The sequence below is a fragment of the Hyla sarda genome, chromosome 4, assembly GCF_029499605.1.
Source record: "Hyla sarda isolate aHylSar1 chromosome 4, aHylSar1.hap1, whole genome shotgun sequence".
Lineage (NCBI taxonomy): Eukaryota > Metazoa > Chordata > Amphibia > Anura > Hylidae > Hyla > Hyla sarda.
Window position 1 is genome coordinate 51,310,202 of NC_079192.1, and position 27,727 is coordinate 51,337,928.

The window sequence follows — 27,727 nt, forward strand, 5'->3', positions numbered from 1 at the left end:
CAATCCCTCTGCATCCCGACTCTCAAGTACAGATATTGTCCTGCTACCCAAAAACCACACAATACTTTCAGATTCTTTAGGACTTCCTCCCACCGTGGGCCAAACCCCAGAACACCACCTCTTCCCTCTGGAGAGGGTACATCTAGCGGCACCCATACACCCACCCAAAAGAAAAGGAAGAGAGGAAAAAGAGGACGACAACTCAAAAAAAGCAAAATGCACCCGCCATTAGAGGAATCTCACATGACATCCTGTCCTGGCAATTCCGAAATATCCACAGACACCATCAAAATCTTTAATCTCTCCAAAAGACCCCTTGATAACATAGAGCTTCAAGTTCTCTCCAGAGGGCTGTCCTTCTGCCCATTTAACAAATAAAACAACTTTGATCTGTTTCTGGACTTAAATTAATTCATTCGAAAGCTTACCTTGAAGAGACACTTCAACCTACCCCAATTACAAAGCAATGAGACAAAGGTCACTTATACCAAAAATTATTATGATTTTTCTCTGGAATCCCCCCTCCCCTATCAGCATGGAACTCAGACCTAAATTGACATTCTACCCCACTCACCATAGGGGAACTTCATTGAAACCTTTATGGCAGGAGTATCCAGGGATTTTGAAAAACTCACAAATAATCACAAAGAGAGCTACAACCATAATCTAAAATAAGCAAAAAAGAGCAATGAAAAAACTATCCTCAGACAACTCCATCATCATCAAATCGTCCGACAAAGGCAGTGGGATGGTGATCATGAATAGAGAAAATTACATTTCCGAATACATCCTTTTATACAATTCTGGACAAAAATCCCACAACCCATTACTGCAATGAACTATCTTTTCTCTTGGACACAGGTCTGAAAACTGGCGTAATCAGCAAACAAGAACACAATTTCATCAAAATCACAGAACCTGACACCCCACTTTACCATTTACCAAAGATCCACAAACACTCTACGAACCCGCCTGGATGCCCCATTATCTCAGGAATTAACTCTCTCACCTCCAACTTATCACAATACATTGACTGGCATCTACAAAAATGTCATCAACCTACCATCTCACACCAAAGACACCAGCGATTTTATCCAATCCATCATCAGCTTGCAATGGAAGGAACATTATTAATTTCTCATCATGGACATCTCGTCACTATACATGATCATCATACACGACCTGGGAATATCTGCAGTTTCCTACTACCTCCAGACAGATGATCACATGCCATCTCCCCAACGAAATTTCCTACTAAATGCAATTCGCTTCATACTTGAACATAACTATTTCCAATTCAACGGACAACTATACCGCCAGCACTGTGGAACAGCGATGGGGACCCGTTTCGCCCCCAGTTTGGCTAATTTATTCATGGGACATTTTGAAAAATCACTACTCTGTCACCCCCTTTTCCATCATTGAAAAATCTACAAAAGATACATTGATGACATTTTTATCGTATGGGACGGAAACACCGACGGCCTCAATCAATTCATCACTTCACTCAACAATAATACATAGAATGTCCATTTTACACATACACATTATCAAAACCACGCAGAATTTCTGGACATAGTAGTTTCACACAATTCTGACAATCACCACCAAGACTTTCTTCAAAAATGTAGACGGCAACAGTTATCTGGACTATAACAGCTGCCATTTCAAAAAATGGACTCACAACATTCCACATGGACAATATAAGCGTATACGCAGAAATTGTACAAACAACGACTTCTCTTCACAGAGCAAAATCCTAGATCAGAGGTTCAAAGCCAGGGGATGCCCAAAATCCCTAATTCAGGACAGTAAGAAGAAAGCCGGCCTTCTATACCAAAATACATGTCTACTGCCAAAAACCCCCGCAGAGGCCAAAGAGACCGACAAATCATACGCCTACAATTTTATCACCGCCTACTCTACAGACCACAAGAAAATCAGGAACATCCTCCAGTCCCACTGGGACCCCCTCCTATTGGATCCCTTCCTCAAAGAAACTCACACCCACACAACCACAAATCACGTTCCGGAAAAATAAGTCTTTGAAAAATATTTTAGCTCCTAGCAAATTAAAGGACATCAAAAAAACCAACCTCCTGAGTGGAGGCATCATGGGCTCTTTCAAATGTGGCACAAAAAACTGCAAATGTCTGAACATCAAGAACCGATGCCAGGGTTTCACCTCAAATTACAGGTGAACACCACCAGTTGAAAAGTATGATGAACTGCAAAACTGCATACACCATCTATCTTCTGGAATGCCCATGCGGGATACAGTACATCGGCAGAACAACTCAAATGCTCAGTAGCAGACTAAACAAGCATCGCTCAATTGTTAAAAATAGCTACCAACTCTACAGTGTTTGAGGCATTCCGCTGAGAAACACAATAACGATTTTTCCAAATACCCGTTTCTTGCAATAGAAGATTCACACAACTGTCACCGTGAAAATTATTCGATTTTCAAACTGAAAACTCTCACCCCGCTGGGTCTTAATGAATACATAGAACACAGCATTTAAAACCACTGCCAATTCCCAGGTACAAGTGTATAACCTTGCTTAAACCTGATTGGTCCAAACCGCATCAACACAGTCAGTACCCCAAGACCAGCTTTTTAGTAGGCTCCCTCCTGATTGACCCATATGCCATCAAGGCTCATTACCTGATTGTCTACCTTCCATCCCCATTTCTGACCTCAAAAACATGCCCCCATATACACATCTGGGGCCATTCGTTCCATCAGTTTATTTTCTACCCCGGTAGGTGGCCCTCCGATTGGCTAAAATGCCATCAAGCATTCAAATCGGAATGGTTATCACACCCATAATACACATCTCTGTACGCCCGTATTGCTGTCTTTAGTTTTTTTTTTTTGCCGTCAAAGTAAGCATGCGTCTGATTGGTCCAAATGCCATCAAGCAACGAAATCTGATTGGTCATTACATTGGCAAGCATCTCCGGAGTAACTGTATGCCTCCCCATACACCTCAATGGGTATACATTCCCATTATTATTTTTTTCTGTCTCGGTAGGCACTACACTGATTGGCTAACACGCCATCAAGTACGTGCAATGTGATTGGCTATTCCACCTGCAGCACATACACACGCCACAATACTACTCCTGAACATCCAAACAAGGCCCCCCATTGGTCACGCCCACCCCACGTGACAAAGACTTCACGCCAATACTGTCCTAAGATTGGTCCCCACAATTTATGAATGAAATTGACTGTCTACCCCCCCCCCCCGCCCCCCGGAATTTAAATATCCCACTTTGTGCATTTAACACAAAGGCTTTATTCCTGAATATATCTTCACACTTGCTTGGATTTAACCCTAACCTATTATGTACATCTCAACGCACTATTTATGTTTATATTGATATGCATCGGCTCTCGTTTTTTTATGTCAGGTACCCCCCACCGTGACCCAGTGACTCCCGCCAGCTGTTATTGGTGCCATTTCACATCTGTATATATACAAGCACTGCTTCTAACTGTATACAATTGAGAAGGAGGGGTTTTGCCCTCGAAACGCATCTTGCTGTTATCCAAGTATTCATGTATGAATAAAATACATGAAACTTCAGCCTCCCGTCTCTGACTCCTTGCGTATTCATCAAGGCAGCACCACTGCAGGATTTTTTCTTCTTCTTACCTCTGCATCTCCACCGACTTCGGCCAGAAGCGCGGTTCTCCTTGCAGGCTGCAGCCCAGGATACAGACCTACTACTCCCCATTACATTTGGGTTTGATGCGTGCATTAAGCATCACAAAGGTGAGCACATTTTCAACTAAAGGACTTTCATACCACTCAGCCCACAGAATTACGCGAGGCGCTGTCCTCCCTCTTTTTTTCTCCTATATTCTCCACAATGTGGAATATGACATCCAAACATTTTTTAGGAGGTTTAAGCTCAAGGTATGGTTTGATACCCATGAAAAGGGTGATGTACAATGTAGACCAGTGAGATTGAGCATTTTATGTATTAATGATTTTGAGTTATGTAATAAGAGTATGTTTAATCCTATCATCTCTGTGCATCCACTACAGACATATATGGTCTGGCGGGACCTTGAAGATCTTCGAGACACCAATATCAAAAGGTATGACTGACACATAACCTTACACTTTCTGAGAAACAAGCCTTGGAACAGCTGGTCCATAACCACGACCTCACCATCAAACCAGCCGATAAGGGTCGTGCAGTCGGGGTTATGGACACACCTGATTACAAAAGAGAAGTCTACAGACAACTTAACGATACCAATACCTATTTGAAATTGGATAGTGATCCTAAGAGAGAGATCTTGATGAAGGTTACTAGAGGGCTATAACAAGCCTACACAGACAAGCTGATAGATGAACAATTGATAGAGTTTTTTTGTTAAATATCCAATTACACCCGCTATATACATTTTGCCAAAAATTCACAAATCCTTGTCCAGCCCTCCGGGTAGACCCATTGTTTCGGGGAGGAACTCGATTTTAAGACCTTTTTTTTTTTTTTAGCAAAATCCTACATTAGAGATACTAGTGACATTTTAGTCAAGATTCATGATTTAACAGTACCAGACCACACTAGCTTATATACATCTATAGATCATGACTGGGGTATAGCAGCAGTATGTAAGGTCCTATCAACATCTGAGTTCCCCAGGGCAGTTCAAGATTTCTTTTTACAAATTTTACATTTGATTCTAACATTTTTTTGTTTTTGAAGATATTATTTACAGTTGGTCGGAACCGCCATGGGGACGAATGTGGCGCCCATGTACACAAATGTGTATGTGGGGCCATGAAGGAAGATGTCGTCTATCTATCCCACCACTTCAGACATTGTCTGGGGTGGTGGAAGATATATTGACGACATCTTCCTCCTATGGACTGGTACATTTGATGAGTTGCTAAATTTTTTATGATTTTCTTAACAATATAGACTAAAATATACCCTTTACTATGACTCACTAAATGACTGACGTTAGTTTTCTGGATGTAAATATACCAAAAAAAGACCAAAAATTACATATCAGTATATATACTAAACCGACAGTAACACATTGTTGCATTATCACAGTTGTCACCCCAGAAGAATGATTAATTCTCTTCCCTATAGTCAAATGGTGAGGGCTAGGCAGGTGGTAGATGATGACAGTGCTATGACTTTGACTTTGGATCACATGACAGACAACTTTCTTGAGAGGGTATCCTAGAAACATCATCGAGGAACATAGATCCAAAGAAGAAGCCCTAGATAGAACAGCTACACTTACTACCAAGGTTAAAATACATAAGAGGATGCCGTTTGTTTCTACATATAATCAATATAGTAGTCTGATCTTTAGAGTACTTAAACATTGGCACATTATGAGAGAAAGTTTCTTTACTAATCAAGAAATTACATCAAATCCTTTGATGTCCTACAGAAGATGTATAGGCTTATCAAATCAGAGGTACATAGTGAGAGGATAGAACCGCTAACATTCTTGGGCCCTAGGAAATTAGGTTAATTCCCATGTCTATCTTTTGTGAACTGTAACAAAATGATGAAAGATACACAATTTATGCATCCTGATAACAATAAGACGTGAAATAAAACACTTAACATGTGACTCAGATTGGGTCATATGTATAAAGCCTGATGGGCTGTATTTGTGCAAGGGGCGGAAGTAATTATCGCTCCCTACACTTCCAGGTGGGGCTTATTGGGAACAGGTGGGGGCGTGTGTATATAACTTTCCCCTCTCCTACAGGGGCGGAGCACGTGTCGTTTGTGGAATCTCTGCTTCCTGTGGCAGTCTGGTGTTTGAATCTCCCACAAAAATCTTCAGAGCTGCTGCTCACGGTGCAGAGGCCTCGCTGATCATGAGTCTGGGGGGGTGCAGGCGCGGCATTCCTGGCAGCTCCGCTGGCTGTCTTATCTGTGGATGCTGTGTCTCACTGATTATAAGGTAATATTGGGCAGGTATGGTTCTGGCTGGCTCTGCCCGCAGCGGTAGTGGGGGGCCAGGAGCGGCAAGCAGGTGAGTTAAATCGGTGCTGGGGGTGGTGCAGCCTCAGCATTTCACGCAGCCCGCTAGCTGCCTCATGGCGGCATGTTGACCGCCCGCCACCCGCACAGCTACAATTGTCTATGCCCTTGGGACAGGTTGCGGCAGCTGCCCAGTCCTCGTTAGGCGGTCATGTCAGCTAGTCTGCTATCTTTAATCTAAAGTATAGTGTAATGCTCTGCGGAGGGTTGTTTCAATATAACGTTTGCTGTATACAATGTGGTGCAATGCTCTGCAAAGAGTCGTTTTAATATAACTTTTGCTGTGTGCTGCGGTGCTCTGTGGGGTATACGGTGACCTTGCAGTATACGGTACAGTGTAATGCTCTGCAAAGCGTCTCATTACAATATAACATGAACTGTATAACGGTATAGTGCAGTGCTCTGCAGATGGTCTCGTTACAATATAGTATACATGATACAGTTATGGTGCAATGATCTGCAGATGGTCTTGTTACAATATAGTATACATGATATACAGCTATGGTGATATTCTCTGCAGATGATCTCGTTTCAATATAGTATACATGATATATAGTTAAGGTGCAATGCTCTGCAGATGGTCTCATTACAATATATACAGCTATGGTGCTATGCTCTGCAGATGGTCTTGTTACAATATAATATATACTATATACAGTATAGTGCTATAACCTGCAGATGGTCTCATTATAAACAAACTTTATACAGTTAGTGCAATGCTCTGCAGATGGGATGGTTTCAATATAACCTATTATATAGGGCATAGTGCAATGCTCTGCAGAGGGTTGTTACAGTTAGCATGTGCAGTGTGGTGCAATGCTCTGCGAAGGGTTTCATTGCAACACAGGGTGGCATTTAATGTTTGGTGTGGTGCAATACTCTGCAGAGGATCACGTTGCAGGGTAACATATGCTGTGTGTGGTGATGCAGTGCTCTGCAAAGTGTCTTGTTTCAATATAGTATACAGTAGGGTGCAATGCTCTGTAGAGATAACATAGGCTACATCTAATTAAATCATAGTATACACAGTGTAATACTCGTTATTTGCACGATCATGGTATCCATACGGTTCATACACTTGGTTTATAATGGGCATACACGCATTACTGGTACAAGGGGTACACGAGTAGAGCATCTTCACGGTTTGATAACTCCATGAGTTTCTTATCATCCTTACTCTCATGGTCAATTCATACGCTTATGACACACTGCTCGTACGCGCATAGTATGTATACAGTTTCATGTGCTAATATCATTATATACGGTACATATACTCACTGACGATACATTCACAGCATTTATGCTGTTCACCTCCATGGTTATTCTCTCACTTGCTGGTGTTTTACATGGTCCACAAACTTGGCAATTATGCTGTTCACATATTCTTGGCATGTTCACGGTCTTACGTTCTTTCTACCATGTTACGTTCATGGCAAACACACACCTCCTAATTATCACTGGTTCATACGCTCAAAGTATCATTCGGTTCATTTGTTAATGGTATTTCATACTGGTTACGGCAGTATACTGCCTATAGCAATTATACGGTTCATACACTCATGGCAGTTATAGTGGTCACACGCTCACGGTTCTTAAGTTGTTCACATGTTCACCGCATTCATACACGCAGGTTTCATACGCTCATGGCAGTTATATTGGTCACACGGTTATGGTTTTGTTGTTCACACGTTCATCGCATTCATACACGCAGGGTTCATACGGTTCATACGCTCATGGCAGTTATATTGGTTACACGGTCATGGTTTTGTTGTTTCCCGCATTCATACACGCAGGTTTCATACGGTTCTCACACAGTGTCATGCTGTTTCGTGCAGTTGTGGCCACGCGCACATAGCATGTTCACAGCATTATACTGCTCATAGTACTCATACCTCATAGCATCATACCACATATTAATTCGTAGCACATATGCTCTACGCTTATACTGCACATGTACTTATAGCATTTATACTGCACATACACATGGCCTACATCAGGCACATACGCTCTTAGCATTGATACCGCAAGTATACTGCTCATAGTATCATACCACTATATGCTCATAGCATTTATACCACATATACGCTCGTTGTATTCATACCACAGACATGTTCACGTCATGTATATTGCACATAGAATTGTAGCAATACACTACACGGACATTCGTAGCATTCATTCTGCACATACGATGGTAGTAATTATTATGCTGACACGCTGTAGTACTTATTCTGCATACATGTAGCATTCATTCTGTTATGTTCTCTGCACTAACATCCATAGCGTTTACTGTACATGGGTAATGGTATTTATTCTGCATGTTCATCCATAGCGTCTACACTACACACATGCTCCCATAGCTTTTACTGTATGTATGTTCATAGCATTCATTCTGTGTATTCGTGCATAGTCTTATATACGGAAAGTTCACTCAGGTTTGTCAGGATGTTGCCCTATCGCCGGACTCCTCTTCAAGTTAAGGGGTCAATGTCGGTTGCTACTGACTCGTTCAGAGCAATCGCATTGTTGTTTATTGTCATGACCTGACAAGTTCTCAGGTCAGATACAACCTCCTCTGTTGTATTTCACGACTACGTTATCAGTAAGTTATAGTACACATATTCAACTATCCGGCACAGGTACTCGTTCAAAGGGTGGTCATCATTTTAGTGGCACTAATCGGCTGTTCAATACCCGGTCAACTGACTCGTTCCTTCAGGGGTTGAATCGCGGTTGTTACTGACTCACATTCAGAGCAACCAATTTCCGGAATACTCACAATGTTAACCTGTTGCCTGACTCCTCTTCAGGTTAAGGGGTAATGTCGGTTGCTACTGTCTCGTATTCAGACCAATTTTGTCGTTGGTGTATTTGTTATGACCTGACACGTTTTCAGGTCCGATACAACCTCGCCTGTTGTATTTCTCGATTACGTCATTTTGTTATAGTACACAGATTCAACTATCCGGCATATTTGCTCGTTACGCTCATAGTCTGGTAGTCTGGTTACGTTCATAGCTTTATTTTGTTGTACTGCACATGGGTAATAGTTTTTCTGCATTTCCATCCTTAGAGTCTACACTACACATATGCTCCCGTAGCTTTACTGTACTCATGCTCATAGCTTTCATACTGCATATTTGTGCATAGTGTTTATACGGAAAGCTTATACAGCTTTGTTAGGATGCTGCCCTATTTGCCTGACTCCTTCAGCTTAAGGGGTTAATGTCGGTTGCTACCGACGAATTTTCAGAGCAATTACATTGTGGTTTATTGTCATGACCTGAGACGTTCTCAGGACAGATACAGCCTCCTCCGTGGTATTTCATGACCATGTTATCAGTTACTTATAGTAGACATATTCAACTATCCGGCATAGTTGCACATTGTCTTATCTTTTTAGATATATGTTGTTTACACTTTATTTTCTAGGCATGTATGCGGTACTCATAATGGTGTTTGAGCATAAATTCATAACGTTCCTTATGTTTTCATGGTACTTACGCTCCCATCTTGTGTATGATACATGCACCAGTACACAGCATTTGTTGCATACTACCATAGTTGTATGCGGGTAGGTTATTATGTGCATTCGTTCCTAGTGTTGAATAGCAGTTGCACCTCTGGTTGTACATATATTTACAATACGTGATTACAGTATTCATATTGTGCTTACATTCATTGCAGATATATCGAGCACATATTCTTAAACCTCCCCCGTCTGCAGGGGGGGGGGGGGGGGATGCACCACATAGGTTATTGTTACAGACATGTCTCAGAGCAATAACATATTGAGTAGCGACTTGTAGTTGGGTATACTGTTAGCAGGTTATGCCGTACATACGGTTAACATGTTTCATGCGGTGCACACAGTGGATGTAGATCATTTGGTTAGGGTATTGGACACAATTGGTCATTTTTGTTACTGACACACCTTCAGAACAACACGCCAGCTTCATACAGGTATCTTGTCATGAATACTCATGATGTTACCCTGTTGCCCGACTCCTCTTCAGGTTAAAAGGTGTTAATGCCAGTTGCTACTGACTCGTTATCAGAGCAATTTGTCGTGTGTGTTATATTTGTTATGACCTGACACGTTTTCAGGTCAGATACAACCTCGTCTGTTGTATTTCTCGATGTCGTTATAGTACACAGATTCAACTATCCGGCATAGTTGCACGTTCTCTTTTAAGAAGGGCTGGCATTTAGTTACAGATATATTGTGCATTTAATACACAGTCACATGACTCATTTCTTTAGGATCGGGGATTGAATCGTGGTTGCTGCTGTCTCATTTCAGAGCAATTGATTTGACATTTATGTAGGTAATCTGACACGTTTCAGATAGCAGACACTCAATATGGCATTTCACACTTACGTATTTAAAAAAAAAAAAAAAAGTGGTTTACAAAGACCTGTGACGTTTACAGGCACGATGATTTCACAAAGACCTGTCATGTCTACAGGCTCGATGGTTCCGCGGGGACCTGTGACGGGTTCAGGCACGACGGTGTCACAAAGACCTGTCAGGTCTGCAGGCATGATGGTTCACCTAAACACTGGTCACGTCTACAGGTACGATGCTCACGCAGGGAGCTGTCATCTGCAACGGGTCATCACTTTCAAGTCCAGTTGGGTAAGTACAGTGGCTAGTTAGGTATGTCTGTTGTTACAGTCTCAATCGGGTAAGGTGCCTTCGTGAGCCTAGTCAGGCGACATGACCCACACGGTCTATCAGGTCAATAGGTATTTCTTGTCATTTACCTGTCAGTTTAGTTTTTGCCTCTTAAATAGCAGGGGATTGGTGCATGTCAGACCGGCAATGAAGTTAGCCTTTCCGTGTCCATTTGAAGTAATGTCACAAGTAGTGATGGTAATAGGTATAGTTCAGTTAGTATATTTGGCAGGGAATGTTATCATTCTCAGGTCGTTTCTTTACAGACGTTACTACCACAGTTTCCAAGGTATGGTTACCACCTCTAGTAGTCACTAGTTGGTCAGGGCTACTCTTTCAGCACACTAGGTATAGTCTACTGCGGGTATGTGAAGATTGATGCTGGATGTAGGATGTTTTATTTAAGGAATTGTATTCATCCTAGCATGGTTGCTTTTTGCCCTCTATAAGCGTGCCCTCATTGCGCGGTTATGGCACAACTAAGACCGCTATGCTAGGGTAAGATCTTGTATAGGTATGTAGGCAATATTTCCTGTCACTAGTACATGTATGGAGCCCCAAACACAAGTATAAAGCCTGATGGGCTGTATTTGTGCGAGGGACGGAAGTAATTATCGCTCCCTGCACTTCCAGGTAGGGCTTATTGGGAACAGGTGGGGGCGTGTGTATATAACTTCCCCCTCTCCTACAGGGGCGGAGCACGTGTCATTTGTGGAACCCTCCCAACCCTCCCTTATCTTATTCCTACACTATAGTGCATGCCCTCTATAGGCGTGCCCTCATTGCATGGTTATGGCACAACTCAGACCTCTTTGCTAGGGTAAGATCTTGTATAGGTATGTAGGCAATCTTTCCTGTCACTAGTACATGTATGGAGCCCTGAACACAAATGTACTTATGTGTCCCTGTAAGTTGCTTTATGTTGGCCAGACTACTTGGAGTCTTAAAACAAGGGTTAATAACCACAGATCTAGTATTAGGAAGAGAAAAATGGATCTACCAGTCTCCAAACATTTTTGTGAAACTGGCCATACGGAACATAATCTGAGGTTTATGGCCTTGGACCATGCACTGATCCCCAAAAGGGGTGGAGATAGATTAACTACTCAAGAAAAGAGATGTGGTGGATCTATCAATTACATTCATTATGCCCACAGGGATTGAATGTGGAATTTAATGTGGTATAATATTCTTCTATAGAGTAGTATGGCCAACAGATACAATTTTGAGAGATATTTACAGAATAAATAATTGTGATGATGGGAGTAATCAGAAGCCCGATAAATCTCTCTACTGACGCTTGGGGTACACTGGCCTCTATTTGAAGTATTGGGATTGATACGCAGTTCTTGTAAATAATTTTTGATTAAATACTTATTGTTTCCCATTTATATTTTTTAGGCCGGATGAAGCGTCAGTCATGACGTGAAATGACTCGTTGCCTTGATTCACACGCCCCACACCTGTGTTCCACCTGCCCTGCTGTTCTGACCTGATGCTGTAAGGAACAGTTTCTGGCATGCTGTCCGCAAACACTGATGTTCCTGAATAAAGCCTTCTTAGTTCCCTGGACGGGTGAGTGCGGCTTTCTTTCTTGTGTTTTTGCTTTTCCTTTTCTATTTTTTTCAGACCTTTTTGTCCTAGAAGGATGATGATGAAGGAGGGAGGATTCGATATATCGTGTCATACATGTGTCTTAAAGATATTTCAATAAAGATTATTGTTATGGATCTTATGATAAATTGCAATTTTCTTACTTTGTAAAAAACTTTTACTGTATCAATAAATATACAGTGGGTCTGTTTCTGCACAACGTCTTTTTAGATTTATTTTTGTATGTCATTTGACTCAGTTGATATTTTTTCCTTGGAGCAATCATCATCTATCTGTGTAGGCAGGGTAGGGGTTAGGGGGTCATCACCCCTTCCCTAGTGATGTTGCCAGGCCTTTGTTTGAGCCGTTTTAATTGCTTTTAGATGTTTGTGTCTCCCTTTTTTATATGTGGTTTTTCAATAAAGCTTATTTGATATGTACATTTGCTTTGGGTGTGCAGTTTACTTCTTCTTTGACATAGATTTGTGCTGCTTTTGCTGCTGGTAGCACCCCTTGTTGCATATATTTACCTTCGGTTGAGCCCTCCCCTTTCTTGTTGCTTCTAAGTAGATATAGGTGGATGCAGATTGGGTAGACCATGGGGAACTGAGACAGTTAACGTTAACAATGATGTAAGTTACAATAGGAGCAATATCTGGTGGACATGGATATCCATCTATGCTATTGGGAGCTGTGTGTTAACACAACAGGGTGAGTGCTACTGAAAAGCGGGAGCGCTTCTGATAAGTACTGTTGAGGGATCTAGCGATTTTCCGGGGTTGGGGTCTTCCCCTTTACATACCGTCCTTAAACTTGGTGATACGAGGGAGAGGGCAGGGATCCCACAGGAATATAGGAGCTATCCCTGTATTGCATGTAAAGAATCCCCATGGCTGTAATGCTAAAAATCTATTTTTTTTATTATAGTTAGATCGGTATGCACATGATGCAGTATTGATTTGCGGATTTTCTGCGGCTCTCCATGGTATTATGCGATTGATAGTCCACCAATTTAATTTAATATATATAGCACATAACTAATGTATACAGTACAGATTAACTCACATTGAGTAAATATATCTTTGTAGTGTTAGCTGGTATTGTGCAGTTATAGTCCCATTTTATATATCTGTGGATTTATAGTTAGCGTCGGTGGTTGTCATGGAGCTGCTTACACGTGACCGCTTTGAAACAGGCATTGTTTTGCCATGTGATCACTAGCGAGTCACATGATTTGCATCACATGATCTTCCACTACGGGAAGTTCTTACTACACAGGCACAGTAGCGTTGTTACACGCCGACACCGCCATGACACATGTATGCAAGCTGTAAGAATCCTCCTCTGGTGTATTGGCAATATGTTAATGTAGATGCGATTATAATATACAGCTGTATGAAACAAATGTTGTAGATTACTAATGTAGAGTTGTTTTCAAGCACTATTTACTATCCGGCACTCCGGATATAACCGGAGTGCCGGCGTGTAGCGGGCAGAGCGCCAGTAGCCTTAAGTCTGGCTCCCTGCCATTGCATGTGCGCTCCGCTCCCCACTCTCATACCATACCCGGACTTCAGAAACGTGAGTGTCTGGCCCTGGCCATGCTTTCTTTTCACAGGCAACTTAGACTTTGGACAAGAGTCCTAATATGAGTTATATCTGTGCCTTTTTCTTTAGGTACCACAGGAGAAGGCTAGGTAGGAGGTCCTTTCTAGCTGCCTGATTTGGAACACATTTCTACATTCATCCTGATTATGTTGGTATTTTCTCTTTTTTTCACAGGTGCCTCTGATCCCCTGGAAGTCTGTGTGTAGTTATGAAACTTTAGTGTCAGGTCTTTGGTGCACAAATGTAATGCACATATCCTGAATACTGGGGACCCGTTTCTATATCATTTATACATTATATTTTGTCTTGTACTGAGGTACTGTTATTAACTACCCCTGATGAAACCGCTGCAAGCGGTGGAAACACGTTGGGTTGTCTACATATAATTGTAGTATACTTAAGGATATCTGTACAAGAGGCACTAACTAGTGTCACGATATCACAGGGTTCACTTTAGTGGTGTTATTTTATGCAATTTACAGTAAAAGTTACATTTTAATATGCACTTCCCTACTCTCTATCTTATGCCTCTAAAAGAGCTGCAATATAACCCATATATCACTATACGCGTAGTCCATGTCCCTTTTCGTTGTTTATTTTATCACGATTTTATTTCATTTTATCCAAATAATATCTTGCGTGGAAAAGAACCTTTGAGTCTACTCCTTTGCGATTGGAAGGAGAACTCCCACAACCGGAGTAGAGCACCCTGCACATCTATTTCCAACCACAGTCTCTTTTTGTGCGGCACATCTCCCCGAATGGTATGTTATTTAAAACATGCTTGGGGTGACACAAGGAGGCCATTAAAACTGAATTAGTCACCGTTTCTTTTCTCAAGGGTGCTATCTCAATCCGGGTTCCACTAATGTAAATACTAATATCAAGGAAATTGACAGTTGATCCCCCAAAATGATAAGTAAAGCCCAGGCTAATGTAACCTACAAAATCCTGGAAACGAGTCTCGGAATTTTTCCAGATAATCAAACGGTCGTCTATAAATCGACCAACCCAGTGAATATCCTCGTAAAATGGGTTGCTTGGATTAAAGATAAATTGTAGTTCCCATTGGAACATGAATATGTTTGCAAACAAAGGTTAATATTTTGCCCCCATGGATGCTCCCCTGCCCCGAAGGAAGAACTCATTGTCAAACATAAAATAATTATGATGTAAAAGAAATCTTGTGGCTATGACTAAATTCCTTCAGACCAGGGGAGTAATCACTGAATTTCTCCAAATGAATTGATAGAGCTTTCAAACCTCTGTCCCATGGAATGGATGGGTAAAGCCCAATTACATCACAAGTAACCCATGATAACTTCTTGTCCCATTTAATATCATTAAGAATGTTAACATGTTTTGTATCCTGCAGGTATGTAGGGGTAATAGTAGTCAGAGGCTGTAGATGGTGATCCACCCACTCCCCAAGTCTCTCCACAAGGGACCCTATGCCAGAGACGATTGGCCTAAGGGGAGGTGGAAAAAAAACCCTTGTGGAGTTTGGGGATTGAGTGGAACACCTGAATGATGGGATTGGAAACAAACAGAAATGCCTCTAGTTTTTGATCTATTGCACCCGACTCTACACCCTCCTTCAAAACTTTTTTGAGCACCTCTTGGAATGTTTTGGTAGGGTCCCCTTTTAATTTGCGATATGTGATGTTATCTGCAAGAATTTCATTACCGTATTTATCGGGGTATACCACGCACCCTCATTTTACCAAAGTTTTTTACCCAAATATCCATGGTAAAATGAGGGTGCGTGTGTGCGCGTGTATACCCCGATACACCCCCAGGAAAGGCAGGGGGAGAGAGGCCGTCACTGCCGACTTCTCTCCCCCTGCCTTTCCTGGGGTCTAGAGCCCTGCTGCCACCACTTCTCTGCCGCTGGCTATCTGCGCCGCTGCCCGTTCTCTCCCCCTATCGGTGCCGGCGCCCCATTGAAAAAAAATCATAACTACATGCAGGAAAATTTATATGTTAAAAATTCTCATCTTCTAACCCCTATAACTTTTATTTTTCCGCGTACGGGCCGGTATGAAGACTAATTTTTTGTGCTGTGTTCTGAAGTTTTTATCGGTACCATTTTTATATTAGACTTTTTGATCTCTTTTTATTCAAATTTTCATGAAATAAAAAGTGACCAAAAATGCGCTATTGTGGACGATATATTTTTATAGTTTGGACATTTCCGCACGCTGTAATACCACATGTTTCTTTTTATTTACACAGTTTTTTTATGGGAAAAGGGGGGTGATCAAACTTTTATTAGGGAAGGGGTTAAATGACCTTTGTTAACTTTTTTATAAGCTCCCATAGGGACCTATAGCACACACTGATCTCTCATAAATCTCTCTCTGATAAAATAGCTTTGCATGGATCAGCGAGATAGGGGCTCAATTGTGCAGGCTTGGAGCAATCAAACCCCAATCGGATGCCGCGGAGACAGGTAAGGAGACCTCCACTTGCGTCCTAGCTGATCGGAACATCGCAATTTTATTGCTATGTCCTGATCAGCTTGACTGAGCTGCCGGGAAGCGTTTACTTTCCCTTTCTGATGTGGCGGTCAACTATGATCGCCGCGTCTGATGGGTTAATAGCGCGCGGCACAATGATCGGTGCTGTGCACTGTTAGCCCAGGGTCCCGGCTATGAATAGCAGTTGGGACCAACCCGGTTTGATGCGGGGTCACGGCGTGACCCCGTTTTAAGCACCGGGACCGGGCTCAGGGCAAACAGGTACGCCCTGAGTCCTTAAGAGGTTAAGTGAAAATCTGGCCCCAAGGGGTTTACGTCTAACAATAGATCCTACATTTAAAGAGGATAAAGAATATTAAAAAAATGGGAAACACTTAAAATGTTAAATGTTAATTCGGCACATTAAAAACAAAAAGAGAAAAATGATGTGCCAATTTGACAAACGGAATACAGATAATTATGGAAGATTTAGGCCAATTCTCATCCTTCTCGGAATATCAGGTTCTAAATAATAATATTTCCTTTCGCATTTCAAAAACACAACGCGAAATAATTGCAAAAAAGGCAGATAAATTAAACGAGACTGCACAGATAAGACATCGAATACAAATAGAAGTTGGTACAAAAATAAAATCAATATCAATGGCCATATAATGATAAATATCTAAGGAATGAAAATGATGTTAGGGAGAATAAAAAGGAAGGAGAGAATCCCCGAGTCCACCCACCACAAGGGACATTCAAGAGCTACCTCTCATCACCCATAAAAACTATGCACCAAGAACCCCTAACTACAGAATAAATGGGGGAGGACCCTCAAGAGTGAATCAATATTCACATAATAAGGATAAGAATAAATACCAAAAAAAAAAGAAATATGCATAACACCTGGAGGAACTCTAATTTTACAACAAAACGTTTGGAACACCCTAATATAGAAAAGCACCAATTAAGGAAGCAAGATGCGGACTCAAATTTGAGAACACAATCAGATATACCGGAGACCCCCATGAAATCCAGTGGATGAACAAATTAAGGAAATTAGGGATTCCATTAAAAAGCTAAGAGAGAAACTAAGAGAGAATCCTATTGAAATCGAGAATATTATTCCAACGGAGCTACAATTATCTCCATCACCCTCTAAATCACAAGAATTCTCTTTTCACTTGTCAGACATCTCTATTCATGACACCGGGAATGAAAAATTATTTCTAAATTCCCCTACCCCAGTGGTGGTGGACAACTCAGGGGCTGGAGATCTAGCATTAGTTCCATTTTTGAAACCAGCCGAAACATTTACTGTTTTAGCACAAATCCATCTCCCAGGATTGAGTGATTTTGTCTGTGACTAACCGGTGCTTTCTGTCTTAGACATGGGAGCTCCATCCTGTCCGAATAGATCTCCCCCATCTCCCTCAACCAATGTGCCCATCACCTCTCCGGTCTCTTTTTTAGGAATGAACAAAACAATCACAGATTATTTCCGACCCAGGATCACCCGAAAAAGAAAACTAGAAGAGGAACAAGAGGTGGTAAAACTAGGCAATATCGAAAAATTAAAAAGAAACTGGAAGATCCAGTGATAAAAATTTTTTAACTTATCACACCATATCCTCAAAGAAGGAGAAACCTCTTTATTACAAAAGGGGCTTTTTGCCCCAATAACAACCCAAATAAATTTGAATTATTTTTAGATTTACACAATTTTACCCGGAAGCTGACCCTCCAACGTAATTTTCAACTACCTAAAGTATATACAAAAATACAAGCACCAGTACTCCCACCACAAGGAGGTACACACCCAGAGATCAGTATTAAATCCAAATTTTATCCTACAGAAAGCCAGAGCCATTTTTTAAGGGTTTTCACGATTTAGTTGCGGAAGATTTGAAAAAGCTGCCGGACCGATTTCCTATAAAATCAAAAGAAGGATTTTTGATCAGAAATGAGCAACAAGCTTTAAAATCTCTAAAAGTAAATGAGAGCATAGTAATACGCCTCACTGACAAAGGGGGAAGCATAGTTATTCAAGACTATGAAGAATATGATTGTGAAGCTTGGAAAATTCTAGGGGATACCACCTATTACCAACAGATTAAAGAAGACCCCTTTCCCACACTTAAACGAGAAATCTTGTTACTACTAGGTGAAGGTTTTACAGAGAATGTAATCCCAAAAAAAGAAAAATAGTTTTTTGTGGATTCCAAATCCATCCATTCCTTTTTACTACCATTTGCCAAAGGTGCATAGGGATCCAAAACATTCTCCCGGGAATAAATAAATAGTCCTACAAGCAATATTTCTCAATATTTAGACTTAATCCTACAAAAAAATTTCCAAAACCTACCCAGCTTTTTAAAGAATTCCGATCAATTGATAAAAATTCTAAAAAATTTTAAGTGGGAGGAGGATATGGTATTTTTTTTTTTTACAATGGATGTATCAGCACTTTATTAGAAAATGACCCTGAGATACCACCGGAGCAAACAATGTTTTTAATGATATGTTTAAAAGTTATTTTAGATATATTTTTTTTTTTTACCTACAATGGAGTGACATTCCAGCAAATAAGAGGAACAGCTAATGGGACAAGGGTAGCCCCATCCTATGCAAATTTATTTATGGGGTGCTTCGAGGAAGAATTTGTAGCAAAAAACTGCATTTTTAAAAAACACGCAATTATTTATAAAAGGTACATTGAAAGGGTGATATAAACATAATTGAGAGCTTGATAAAAGAAGTGAATTCCAATGACTGGGGAATAAATTTGGTCCCAAACATTTCTAAAGAAAAAATTGAATTCCTAGATATTTTAATATTACATGAGGGCGATACAATAACTACTTCCACTTTTTTAAGACTCTAATAGCTATATTCCCTTCTCCAGTGGCCACTTTCGAAAATGGAAGGAAAATATACCTTAGGGCCAGTTTCGGAGAATTAGGAAAAATTGTACGAACCTACACACCTACTCACAACAGGCCAAAATTCTCAAAAAACTATTTAAATTTAAAGGTTATCCTCAAACCCTAATAGAAAATGCATACAAAAAAAGCAAAAAAAACTTACCCAAGAGGAATTTCTGGTGGTAAAAGAAGAGCAGATGTGTGAACCCACCACTGTGAAGAGGACATCAACATTGGAATCTGGAAAAAAGAGGAAATAGAAACAGACAACATAGTTTAGTAACAATTTTATAACCACTTATTCAGGGGGCCACCAAAACATTAAAACTATTCTCAAAAAACATTGGAATTTACTTAAATGTGATCCATTCTTGAAAGATATCATACCAGAAAATCCACAGATAACACTTAGAAGAGCACCGACTATTAAAAATATAATTGCACCCAATAGAATAAAAAGACAAAGACCTGACAGCAGGAAAACAAAAGAAATGTCACTATCAAAAGGGGTATTCAGATGCAAGAAAAAACGGTATCTCTGCTGCGAGATTATCAAGACAGAAAGCACCCATTTCAAAAGTACTCACACAAGAAAAAAAATCCCTGTGAAATTCCATATGGATTGTCAGTCAGAATATGTGATATACCTTATAAACTGTGTTTGCGGCAAACAATATATCGGGCGCACTTCACAAAAATTGCACCAACATTTAAACCAACACAGGTGCAACATCAAAAAAGAATTTATGAATTTATGTGCCACAGTTTATCACGTCATATTACTGTAAATCACAAAGGAATAACTCATGCGATATACATGATGCCTATTGACTATATCCCTGAACATGTGCCTCAATGTTTCGATGCCTTGGCAAAAAGAGAAATGTACTGGATATATCGCCTGCATTCGTTACAGCCATATGGTCTTAATGAAGTGACAGAAGTCATTAGTTAAAAACAGACACAGAGAATAATTGCCAATGCAAAATTAAATTTTTATTTTACAGTATATAGACAATACATGTACTTTTAATATAACTAACCCCATATATTAATTTATTAATCTAATATTCTAAAGCTGGAAATATTCCATCACTGCAAGTTGAACTAGCATCTGCATAAAAGGGTTTCTATAATTGTAATTAACTTACCTGTTAGATATTTTTTCTTCTGTACATGCTGTCTCAGCGTTGGCTGGGATGCAGCTGTGTCTCCTCCCGAGGGAATGGTCTCCCATTCCTCTGTGAGCCGGGATCGATCCTGCTGCGTGGTGTCTGGGTGCCTGGATTCCAGACGCTTTGACAACACAGCCTGATAAGCTAATCGGATCTGTGTGAGAGGCCGTCCTTTTGGAAAGAAAATAAAAAAATCTTTTGTAGATCTCAATAATAGAATTGCCCAAAACCGGGCAATAAGTTAAAATTTGAAGGAAGTTTGAACAAATGTGTTCTATATATATTTTAGATTTTTCCTGTATATATGAACAACTACTTTATGTATGTGTTTATCTGACAAATGTGAAAAAGCATGAATTTGGCGGTCTTTTTTTGCATATAAATAACGTCATTTCCCTGTACCCAATCACTGACCTGACAAAGAGGGGGTCACGCCCCTCGAAACACGTAGTCCATGTCCATTTTCATTGTTTGTTTTATCCCAATTTTATTTCATTTTATCCAAATAAAATCTTGCGTGGAAAAGAACCTTTGAGTCTACTCCTTTGCAATTGGAAAGAACTCCCACAACTGGAGTAGAGCGCCCTGCACATCTATTTCCAACCACAGTCTGTGGTGGTTTGCATCCAGTTTTCCAGACCGTCCGGGGGATCGCCAGGACGGAGTGGTGACGGCAGCACTTCCGGGTTTCTGAAAGGGCTGACAGCTGACTGCCTTGGCGAAAAAGCGCTATATGGTGTTGTGCCCAGAGTGCAACACCAAAAGGTGAGCAAATCCTTTGACACTTAATATTGACACTTGGTTGCCAAGGGTAACTGCACACTGCTGCACTTGTTTTCTCTGCTTTTTTTCTTGCATATCTAACTGCCTGCACAGATCCGGTCAATTTGCAAAGCACTACTGAGGAACTTATGTGCAGATTCAGACACAGAGGTTACTCGAATGCGACCTTAAAGAAAGCAAAAAATAGGGTCGAGGGTATCGATAGGGAAAAGCTAATGATGTACTCTAGGAGACAAGCTGAACAACAACCACAACCCAATTCACACACAAATGAGTCCGAGGTAACTAGGGATAACAGGCATACCATTAACAGAGACAAGCGTAGAAAACTTTTTTGTCACTCCATTTAGTGCACAATTTAAGCAGATCACACAGATAATCAGGAAATATACACCAGTACTAGGAACTGACCACATCTTAAAAGAAATAGTGCAGATGCAATAAAAGGAACAAGGCTGCACTCAGCAGTGTTGCTTCAGCGTGCGTTTTATTCAGGTATCAGCATGCAGGTGCGTGTTAGAGCAACACGTGTTTCACGCAAAAATGCACTTCTTCTAGCTCTCAGCCTCACCTGCAATTTCCGCCTTATATACACCTCCACTTCCTATCACTAACTTACTCACCTGTGTTTCAAATCCAATCTTCACGATTACCTGTTCGTTTATGGGCCGTCCAATTCTCAGAGCTCCTGACGTTCCTGCTACGCCTCTTCCCTGCGTCACACCAGCCAACCCACTTGGGCACAGCCCAGCTCATCAATCGGAACTCGTTCCGACCAATGGGCGTCACCGGCGTCACTAAGGTGCATTCCGCGTCCGAGTAATGGCAACCAGGATGCCGACTCTTTGGATTCACCAGGACAATATGTGAGTACTGGAGTGGTGAAGGGGCACGCAGGTGTGTTTTTCACATCATGTGAAGGAAAGAATGAACTGCAGATTTTAAGTACAAAATCTCTTGAGCAAAAAGTGTTTGGATTGGCGGAAAAAGAAGTACACCTTTTTTGTATGATTAATTCTTTAAATTCCTACAAAGAATGCAATCTGTTCCCAAGAGGGCTCAGGCAATAGAAAGACCCTGCTCAGTTTACAGAAGATGAAGCATTCCTGAAAATGTGGAAAGAGGCCCATGTAGCACACGCTTTTACGTTGATGTGTATGGTGTTACAACAAACCGAAAAAGAATATGAACAAACTACGGCAGAGCTCTGTCGAGCAAAGATTGAATTAAGAACACGCACATCAGAAGAACAGTTCAATACAACGATGAAGAAATTAGACACAGGCGGAAATAAAAGACAAAATAAAAGACAAAAAGAGAGACCAATTCATAAAAGATAAGTTGGATTATGAAAATGGAAGAATTTTTGGATGGAGTCCAACGGCGAAAATTCCGGTTCAATAAAAATCAGGCTTGCAGACATTGGAACAACCAACTTGGAAATAACAGCAGACATTCAGGACCAAAGCAATATGGAAGAGGATATGCTAAAAGAATACCCCCTCCTAAGCAAGAAACTACTCTACACCCATGGCACCCCGGGAAGAAAGAAGGAAACAACCCCCTCTAAACAATGCATGCGGAATAAGGTTATATCCCCCGAGACCCAGGAGGTCTCTGCTACCCAGTACCTCAACTATGTAGTTGGGATACTGGAGGAAGGATCACAAGACGAACCACAAGATTTTGAGACCCTAATACAGCAAGCACGGGAATTATCCTCGTTGGCATTACCACCCACATCATTTGGAGGAAAAAATCAGGAAGTATCCCTCAACAATACCACATGTCAGGATAAAGAAATAGTAACCGGGGTAATGAATCTAGGAGAACCACCACAAAGGGCCCCCCAGGAAAAAGAAGGGAACAGTGAAGAACCCATTACACCTAGCAGTGTTAATAGGAGTTTACCAGCTTTTTTTAGAATTGCCCGAAATACTTACCCCCACTCCGGTATACCAAGGCAGGACCGAGACCCTCACCACATTAATTACAGAATACTACAGTCCAGCAAGGATGAAAAGGAAACTATCAGAAGAAGGACAAAAAGAGGATGTCGGGGGAAAGGAAAGAAACGAGCACGACATCCAACGGAAAAAGAGCAAGAAACTTCGGTAAGAATATTTAATCTCTCCAGCAGCATATTGTCTGTGACAGAAAGAGAAGTCCTAAACAAAGGACTATCTTTCTGTCCCACCAAAAAGATAGACAAATTTAAACTATTTGTCGATCTAAACAACTTTATTAGGAAACTCACATTGAGTAGACATTTTTCCCTAATCGAGAATAGGAATTCCGGACCAATCTACAACACCAAGGAGAAAGAAACACATCTACTCGATCCACCAGCTATATCTAGCGGATTGAAACCTAAATCATCTTTTTACCCGACTCACCACAAAGGAGAGTTTATTGAGATCTTCTATGCCCTAGTGGCAGATGAGTTCCGAACTATAAATAATAAATGTAATATTAGACATAACCTCACAAAAAAAACAAAAAGATGCCATGAAAGGACTAGCGGAGAACATGAACATCATTATCCGGAATGCGGACAAAGGAGGGGGAATAGTCATTCAGGACCGCCCCACTTACCTCATGGATGCATTTAACATTATATTGGACTCCAATTATTATAGAGAACTTACCACAGATCCTACCACCGTGTTTTTAAGAAAATGCCATGATCTAGTGGATAAGGCCCATGAACAGGGAGTTCTAGATAAAAAAGAAGGAGACTTCTTATAAATAAAGAACCCCCACACACCAGTATTCTATCATTTACCCAAACTGCATAAGGATCCAGTGAATCCCCCAGGACGTCCAATTATCTCCGGGGTAAATTCTATCACAAGCAACTTGTCCAATTACATCGACATCATGTTACAGAAGTATGTAACCAAGCTTCCATCATATCTAAAAGACACACCCACCCTCATAGGACTCCTGGAACTGATAACATGGGAACAGAATTACAAATGGGCCACATTGGACGTGTCCGCCCTTTATTCGAACATCCCACACTAACAAGGATTGGAAGTGATAACATCTGTGTTGTCGAAGGACAGTTCCATGCCACCGGAACAAAAAATGTTTATCATAGATAGTATCTCCTTCATCCTTTCACACAATTATTTTGAATTTGAACAGAGGATGTTCCTACAGACCACCGGAACCGCGATGGGGACGCGTTTCGCACCTTCGTTCGCGAACCTCTACATGGGAGAGTTCGAAGAAAAATACATATATATGGAACACAGTTGGAGCAGCAACATAATATTCTATAGGAGATACATAGACGATTTGATATTTATTTGGAATGGAACAGAGGAACAATTCCATCAATTCACCAATCACCTTAACTGCAACAATTACAACCTGAAACTCACAGGCACTTGCAGACCAGACAGGATTGAATATCTGGACCTCGTACTCACATCAGAAAGATCCAAAATCACTAACAAAGTTTACTTTAAAACAGTAGACTAACAGCTTGTTGGATTTCACCAGCTGCCACTTCCGCAAATGGAAAGAGAGTGTACCATACGGACAGTTTTATAGGGTAAGTCGGAACTGCACGAAGGAAACAGACTTCAAAAGCCAAAGTAAGATAATAGAAAAGAGACTTCAGGAGAAGGGGTACCCCAAGAAGATTGTAAAAACGGCCTATCAAAAAGCACTTCCCTCTCGAACTAAGGGTATTTTACACAAAAAAGGAAGGAAGAAGGAGACAGATTTCAGGTTCAATTTTATTACAGATTACTCTGCGGGTTTTAAGACCATTGGGACTATCATTCGGGACCATTGGAAGATCCTTCAACATGACCCTATTTTGAGGAAAATCATTCCAGAAAAACCTGGGTTCACGTACAGAAGAGCACCGACTATCAAGAATAGAATTGCTCCCAGCAAGCTAAAAAAAGAAGAAAAAAGGGGACGTGAACAGGAGCCCTGAACTTATTGGGGGCTGTTTCAAGTGTAAGAACAAATCATGCAAGTTATGTGCAAACATGAAAGACAAAACAACATCCTTTTCTAGCAATCAAACGGGTGAAACATTTCCTATTAAAACACATATCGACTGTGGCTCTACACACGTCATCTACCTTATAGAATGTACCTGCCAACTACAATATATTGGCTGTACATCACAAACCCTTAGGAATAGATTTAATGGGCACAGGTATAACGTTATTCATAAATACCTGAAGCACAGCATGTCGAGACATGCCCTGGAAGCACACAACAGCGATTTCAGGGATTTTACAGTGACAGCCCTTAAACAAATCCCAGAGGATTCTGCAGACCGCTTCAACAATCTGTGCAAGAGGGAATCATTCTGGATCTTTAAGATGAATACACTCCAGCCAATAGGCCTTAATGAGTGTTTAGAAAATGTCTAAAATTGGATAATTTTGTCCCACCCCCCCTCCCCCCACAACACTGGGTTGTACTCACAATACCAGTCCCACTAAAAACCCCAGCTATCACCATATCACAATACCAATTTCATATTTTTGGACACATTGTACCCATAGTGTTGCAATGTTACACCCCCGTTTAAATATTATGACCCTCTGGCTTACTAGGTAAACTGGTTAGGACACTCTATTCTTTTCATTTTTTTCATTTTACCCCAATGTGGACCACTTGTCCCTTTTATCATTCCCCTTCTCTTAGAAGTCTTGACCTTCAAGCTGATATACAATTCTATATATATATATATATATAGATTATTCTTCACCCAGTAGCCTACATCTAAATACTTCCCTTACTACAAGTCAGCCCCATGCACTTAACCACGCTGGTCTATTACGCTGTATAGTGCCAGTGACGCTGTGCGCATGCGCGCTGCCCATACGAACTTTCTGAGTCCCATTCGTGCCGACGGAGCGCATGCGCCGATTCACACCGGCAGGGACCAGACCTAGCGCACACAAGAATGGGCTTCATACCTTGTCCCCCAGGCAAAACAAGAATGCCGGACAGGACACGCCATCGATGGGCACAAGTAAGCTGGCGTCCCCACAGTTTTTTTTTAATTAATATTATCTTATATATTTTTAGATATATATATTTTTTTCTTTAGGATACATATACATGCATCTATCAACTAGGCTAGTCTAGTTTAATTTTTATACAAAACTTTTAACATGTATTGATTATATGTCCACACTTATTTCACAACCGCATGTATTTGTTTACATTTTGTGTTTACATGAACGGAGTGCGCCGGCCACGTCACTGAACAGCGCTGTTCACACGGGGCGGTCCGGTTACAATCGCGGGCTTTTTCTCCTTTTAAATAGCACCTGTTTGTTAAGTATGTTAGAAGCCTATGTTTTATTGAGAAAGAGGTAGGAACCTCGAAATGCGTCTAATATTTGGCAATAAAAAAGAACATTTATCCTAACTGGATCTCCGAGCATCATTGCGGCACGCGCCATCAGATCCCGGCTTTTTCTTCCGTCTACCTGATGTCCTAGATCAGCAAGGGAGTCCCCCTTCTGATTCCCGGGAGGCAGCTCCGTAAAATCACTGACAAGTGCTTCATGGTGGTTGTGTCTGGCACACAACCCCGCAAGGTGAGCAGACACCCGCAGCGGTACGCACATCTACACGCATTAACCAATTTCTATGAACATACTACTCTCAGAGGAAGCTTTGCTCTCTCCCCCTTTTTTCCATATCTAGTTTTCACGGTTCAATAAAAAGAAATACCAAGATTATGGAACAGCGGACTTGGACTCTAGTCAATCTGATGAAGCCAGAGCCCCCCAAAATAGAAATAAAATATCTCAAAAGAAGGGATCCCTTTAGAAGGAAAATCCGCCGGGGAGGACGGAAAAAAAGATTATCGCGGCAATTATGCTCAGAAAAGGAAACAAGTCACATGGAAGGACTAATCATGACCAATACAGTACAATGCAATAACTCAGTAATTAATTTGTCAGATCAACCCATTCCTGCAGATTGTTTGAATCTATTATCTAAGGGTCTTATTGTTTGCATGAGAGTTTTGATGAAGAAGAATTTCAAATAGATTAATTTTGCGTAATGCTTTAAATATATTTGAGAAAACATTTTTGTAAATCTGTACAAGTTCCACCCCAACCAAAAATAGGAGATATTCCTTAGAAAATCGGTCCGTTGGGTTTCAGAGCCGTTACTAATTTTGAAGGGGGCAGAGTTAATTGTAGAACTTACAGAAACTGGGGGAAATGAAGTAGAAATCGAGGACCCCATTTCACATTTTACAGGGGGTAACAGGTCCACATTTTGTCCTCCTGTGCAACCGGGTGGAGCAGGCGATAAATTTGCTACACTGGTAACACAGGATATCAAGTCTATCATCTACCCCAAAATAGGTGAAAACCTTACTAAGACAGAGGAACGGGCTTTGAGGTGGCTTAAAAATCAAAAACACATGATTTTTCGTAAGGCAGATAAGGGAGGCAATTTAGTCTT

At 41.0% G+C, this 27,727-nt stretch overlaps 1 long non-coding RNA gene across 1 annotated transcript in view; it reads right to left on the bottom strand.

Moving 5' to 3' along the window:
* The window catches only part of LOC130367910 (uncharacterized), a 225,494-nt gene that overhangs the window by 61,373 nt on the left and 136,394 nt on the right, over nt 1-27,727 (bottom strand). The window contains exon 3 of the long non-coding RNA XR_008892213.1: nt 19,465-19,541. This is a non-coding gene — a long non-coding RNA (uncharacterized LOC130367910). The remainder of the gene's footprint in view (nt 1-19,464; nt 19,542-27,727) is intronic.